The following is a 5,711-nucleotide window of genomic DNA, read 5'->3' on the forward strand; positions in this document are numbered from 1 at the left end:
GTAAAGCTCTCTCTACACTGTCCCCATCAAACACTCCCAGGACAGGGACAGCACGGGGTTAGATACAGGGTAAAGCTCCCTCTACACTGTCCCATCAAACACTCCCAGGACAGGACAGCACGGGGTTAGATACAGAGTAAAGCTCCCTCTACACTGTCCCCATCAAACACTCCAGGATAGGGACAGCACGGGGTTAGATACAGAGTAAAGCTCTCTCTACACTGTCCCCATCAAACACTCCCAGGATAGGGACAGCACGGGGTTAGATACAGAGTAAAGCTCCCTCTACACCGTCCCCATCAAACACTCCCAGGACAGGGACAGCACGGGGTTAGATACAGAGTAAAGCTCCCTCTACACTGTCCCCATCAAACACTCCCAGGACAGGGACAGCACGGGGTTAGATACAGAGTAAAGCTCCTCTACACTGTCCCCATCAAACCCTCCAGGACAGGGACAGCACGGGGTTAGATACAGAGTAAAGCTCTCTCTACACTGTCCCCATCAACACTCCCAGGACAGGGACAGCACGGGGTTAGATACAGAGTAAACCTCCCTCTACACCGTCCCCCATCAAACACTCCCAGGACAGGGACAGCACGGGGTTAGATACAGAGTAAAGCTCCCTCTACACTGTCCCCATCAAACACTCCCAGACAGGGACAGCACGGGGTTAGATACAGAGTAAAGCTCTCTCTACACTGTCCCATCAAACACTCCCAGGACAGGGACAGCACGGGGTTAGATACAGAGTAAAGCTCCCTCTACACTGTCTCCATCAAACACTCCCAGGACAGGGACAGCACGGGGTTAGATACAGAGTAAAGCTCCCTCTACACCGTCCCCATCAAACACTCCCAGGACAGGGACAGCACGGGATTAGATACAGAGTAAAGCTCCCTCTACACTGTCCCCATCAAACACTCCCAGGACAGGGACAGCACGGGGTTAGATACAGAGTAAAGCTCCCTCTACACTGTCCCCATCAAACACTCCCAGGACAGGGGACAGCACGGGGTTAGATACAGAGTAAAGCTCTCTCTACACTGACCCCATCAAACACTCCCAGGACAGGGACAGCACGGGGTTAGATACAGAGTAAAGCTCCCTTACACTGACCCCATCAAACCCTCCCAGGACAGGGACAGCACGGGGTTAGATACAGAGTAAAGCTCCCTCTACACTGTCCCCATCAAACACTCCAGGACAGGGACAGCACGGGGTTAGATACAGAGTAAAGCTCCCTCTACACTGTCCCCATCAAACACTCCCAGGACAGGGACAGCACGGGGTTAGATACAGAGTAAAGCTCTCTCTACACTGTCCCCATCAAACACTCCCAGGACAGGGACAGCACGGGGTTAGATACAGAGTAAAGTTCCCTCTACACTGTCGTCATCAAACACTCCCAGGACGGGGACACCAGGGGGTTAGATACAGGTTAAAGCTCTCTCTACACTGTCCCCATCAAACACTCCCAGGACAGGGACAGCACGGGGGTTAGATACAGAGTAAAGCTCCCTCTACACTGTCCCCATCAAACACTCCCAGGACAGGAACAGCACGGGGTTAGATACAGAGTAAAGCTGCTAATACCTTATCACAGCAATGTTAACAGGATGCTATGACTGTCTGATGTGAGAGTAATTATTTTACTGATTAGTCTCAGCTCGGTTCCTCGGAGGTGGTGAATTGGGAGGTTTGAACTGGGGGGTCAGGTGGGCAAGTGGTGGGTTGTGGGTTGGGGGTGGTGGCTGGTGGTTTGGTGTAAGGGAGGGGGAGGTGGCAGGTTGGGGTTGGGGTGGAGGTGTTGGGTGGGGAAAGGGAGGGGGAGGTGGTGGGATGGGGGTCTTGGCGGGGAGGTAGTGGGTTGGGGAAAAGGATGAATTGGTGGGTTGTGGGAAGGGAGAGGAGAAGTGGTGGATTGGGCATCTGAAGGGGGGAGGTGATGTGATGGGGGTTGGGGGGGAGGTGGTGGGTGGGGGGCTGGGAGTCGGGGGAGGTGGTGTATTGGGAGTTGGGGGGGGAGGTGTGTGTTGGGGGTTGGGGGAGGGTGGTGTGTTGGGGGTTGGGGGCAAGGTGGTGTGTTGGGGTTGGGGGCAAGGTGGTGTGTTGGGGGTTGGGGGAGGTTGTGTGTTGGGGGTTGGGGGCAAGGTGGTGTGTTGGGGTTGGGGGGAGGTGGTGTGTTGGGGGTTGGGGCAAGGTGGTGTGTTGGGGGTTGGGGGAGGTGGTGTGTTGGGGGTTGGGGGAGGTGGTGTGTTGGGGGTTGGGGGAGGTGATGTGTTGGGGTTTGGGGGGAGGTGGTGTGTTGGGGGTTGGGGAGGTGGTGTGTTGGGGGTTGGGGGCAAGGTGGTGTGTTGGGGGTTGGGGGCAAGGTGGTGTGTTGGGGGTTGGGGGAGGTGGTGTGTTGGGGGTTGGGGGAGGTGGTGTGTTGGGGGTTGGGGGGAGGTGGTGTGTTGGGGGTTGGGGGCAAGGTGGTGTGTTGGGGGTTGGGGGAGGTGGTGTGTTGGGGGTTGGGGGAGGTGGTGTGTTGGGGGTTGGGGGGAGGTGGTGTGTTGGGGTTTGGGGGAGGTGGTGTGTTGGGGGGTTTGGGTGAGGTGGTGTGTTGGGGGTTGGGTGAGGTGGTGTGTTGGGGGTTGGGGGGAGGTGGTGTGTTGGGGGTTGGGAGAGGTGGTGTGTTGGGGGTAGGGGGAGGTGGTGTGTTGGGGTTTGGGGGGAGGTGGTGTGTTGGGGGTTGGGGGGAGGTGGTGTGTTGGGGGTTGGGGGGAGGTGGTGTGTTGGGGGTTGGGGGGGTGGTGGTGTGTTGGGGGTTGGGGAGAGGTGGTGTATTGGGGGTTGGGGAGAGGTGGTGTGTTCGGAGTTGGGTGGAGGTAGTGTGCTGGGGGGAGGTGGTGTGTTGGGGGTTGGGGGAGGTGGTGTGTTGGGGTTGGGGGGGAGTTGGCGTATTGGGAGTTGGGGAAGGTGGTGTGTTGGGGGTTGGAGGGAGGTGGGTGTGTTGGGGGTTGGGGGGAGCTGGTGTGTTGGGGTTGGGGGAGGTGGTGTGTTGGCGGTTGGGGGAGGTGGTGTGTTGGGGGTTAGGGGGAGGTGGTGTGTTGGGGGTTGGGGGGAGGTGGTGTGTTGGGGGTTGGGGGAGGAGGTGGGTTGGGGGAGTGGTGTGTTGGGGGTTGGGGGGTGAGGTGGGTTGGGTGGTTGGGGGTTGGGGGAGGTGGTGTGTTGGGGGTTGGGGGGGAGGTGGTGTGTTGGGGTTTGGGGGGAGGTGGTGTGTTGGGGGTTGGGGGGAGGGTGTGTGTTGGGGGTTGGGGGGAGGTGGTGTGTTGAGGTAGGGGGGAGTGGTGTGTTGGGGTTTGGGGGGAGGTGGTGTGTTGGGGTTTGGGGGGAGGTGGTGTGTTGGGGTTTGGGGGAGGTGGTGTGTTGGGGTTTGGGGGGAGGTGGGTGTGTTGGGGTTTGGGGGGAGGTGGTGTGTTGGGGTTGGGGGGAGGTGGTGTGGTGGGGGTTTGGGGGGAGGTGGTGTGTGGGGTTTGGGGGAGGTGGTGTGTTGGGGTTTGGGGGGAGGTGGTGTGTGTTGGGGGCTGGGGGGAGATGGTGTGTTGGGGTGGGGGGGAGGGGGTGTGTGTGGGGTTTGGGGGGAGGTGGTGTGTTGGGGTTTGGGGGGAGGTGGTGTGTTGGGTTTGGGGGGAGGTGGTGTGTGGGGTTTGGGGGAGGTGTTGTGTTGGGGTTTGGGGGGAGGTGGTGTGTTGGGGGCTGGGGGGGAGATGGTGTGTGGGGGGTGGAGGGGTGGTGTTGGGGGTTTGGGGGGAGGTGGTGTGTTGGGGGTTTGGGGGAGGTGTTGTGTTGGGGGCTGGGGGGGAGGTGGTGTGTTGAGGGGTTGCGGGGAGGTGGTGTGTTGGGGGTGGGGGGAGGTGGTGTGTTGGGTTGGGGTGAGGTGGTGTGTGAGGGTAGGGGAGGTGGTGTGTTGGGGGTTGGGGGGAGGTGGTGTGTTGGGGGTTGGGGGAGGTGTGGTTCGGAGTTGGGGTGTAGTGTGCTGGGGGAGGTGGTGTGTTGGGGTTGGGGGGAGGTGGTGTGTTGGGGTTGGGGGGGAGTTGGCGTATTGGGAGTTGGGGAGGTGGTGTGTTGGGGGTTGGAGGGAGGTGGTGTGTTGGGGGTTGGGGGGAGCTGGTGTGTTGGGGTTGGGGGAGGTGGTGTGTTGGCGGGTTGGGGGAGGTGGTTGTGTTGGGGGTTAGGGGGGAGGTGGTGTGTTGGGGGTGGGGGGAGGTGGTGTGTTGGGGTTGGGGGAGGAGGTGGGTTGGGGGAGGTGGTGTGTTGGGGGTTGGGGGGGAGGTGGTGTGTTGGGGGTTGGGGGAGGTGGTGTGTTGGGGGTTGGGGGGAGGTGGTGTGTTGGGGTTTGGGGGAGGTGGTGTGTTGGGGGGTTGGGGGGAGGTGGTGTGTTGGGGGTTGGGGGGAGGTGGTGTGTTGAGGGTAGGGGGGAGGTGGTGTGTTGGGGTTTGGGGGGAGGTGGTGTGTTGGGGTTTGGGGGGAGGTGGTGTGTTGGGGGGTTGGGGGAGGTGGTGTGTTGGGGTTTGGGGGGAGGGTGGTGTGTTGGGGTTTGGGGGGAGGTGGTGTGTTGGGGTTGGGGGGAGGTGGTGTGTTGGGGTTTGGGGGGAGGTGGTGTGTTGGGGTTTGGGGGGAGGTGGTGTGTTGGGGTTTGGGGGGAGGTGTTGTGTTGGGGGCTGGGGGGGAGATGGTGTGTTGGGGTTGGGGGGAGGGTGGTGTGTTGGGGTTTGGGGGGGAGGTGGTGTGTTGGGGGTTTGGGGGGAGGTGGTGTGTTGGGGTTTGGGGGGGGGGGTGTGGGGGAGGTGGTGTGTTGGGGTTTGGGGGGAGGTGTTGTGTTGGGGGTTTGGGGGGGGAGGTGGTGTGTTGGGGGCTGGGGGGGAGGTGGTGTGTTGGGGGGTTGGAGGGAGGTGGTGTGTTGGGGTTTGGGGGGAGGGTGGGTGTGTTGGGGTTGGGGAGGTGTTGTGTTGGGGGCTGGGGGGGAGGTGGTGTGTTGAGGGTAGCGGGAGGTGGTGTGTTGGGGGTTGGGGGGAGGTGGTGTGTTGGGGGTTTGGGGGTGAGGTGGTGTGTTGAGGGTAGCGGGAGGTGGTGTGTTGGGGGTTGGGGGGAGGTGGTGTGTTGGGGGTTGGGGGGAGGTGGTGTTGTTGGGGGTTGGGGGGGAGGTGGTGTGTTGGGGGTTGGGGGGTGTGTGTTGGTGGTTGGGGGGAGTGGTGTTTTCAGGGGGGGAGGTGGTGTGTTGGGGGGTTGGGGGGAGGTGGTGTGTTGGGGGTTGGGGGGGGAGGTGTGTGTTGGGGGTTGGGGGGAGGTGTGTGTTGGGGTTGGGGGAGGTGGTGTTTTCAGGGGGGGAGGTGGGTGTTGGGGGTTGGGGGGGAGGAGTGTGTTGGGGGTTGGGGGTGTGTGTGGGGGTTGGGGGAGTGTGTTTCAGGGGGGGGGTGTGGGGGTTGGGGGGGTGTTGTTGGGGGGTTGGGTGGGTTGGGGGGGTGTTGTTGGGGGTTGGGGAGGGGGGGGGGTTGTTGGGGGTTGGGGGGGGGGGGGGGGTTGTTGGGGGTTGGGGGAGGGGGGGGGTTGTTGGGGGTTGGGAGTCAGGGGTCCGAGATGGGGAAGTGTGAGAATGTGACCATTCTGCACCTTGCCCCCCGTTACCTTGGGGGTGAATTCCTGCCTCTTTTACTGTTCGCCGGCGC

At 61.7% G+C, this 5,711-nt stretch overlaps 1 protein-coding gene across 1 annotated transcript in view; it reads right to left on the reverse strand.

Moving 5' to 3' along the window:
- Positions 1 to 5,700, reverse strand: part of LOC122547312 (lysyl oxidase homolog 3B-like) — a 299,290-nt gene extending 293,590 nt beyond the window's left edge. The window contains exon 1 of the mRNA XM_087992038.1: positions 5,671 to 5,700. The gene's annotated coding sequence lies outside the window, so the exon portion shown is untranslated. The remainder of the gene's footprint in view (positions 1 to 5,670) is intronic.
- Between the last annotated feature and the right edge of the window lie 11 nt (positions 5,701 to 5,711).

Source organism: Chiloscyllium plagiosum, unplaced genomic scaffold (genome assembly GCF_037043375.1).
Source record: "Chiloscyllium plagiosum isolate Xiang-an unplaced genomic scaffold, Cpla_swu_hap1 HiC_scaffold_1, whole genome shotgun sequence".
Lineage (NCBI taxonomy): Eukaryota > Metazoa > Chordata > Chondrichthyes > Orectolobiformes > Hemiscylliidae > Chiloscyllium > Chiloscyllium plagiosum.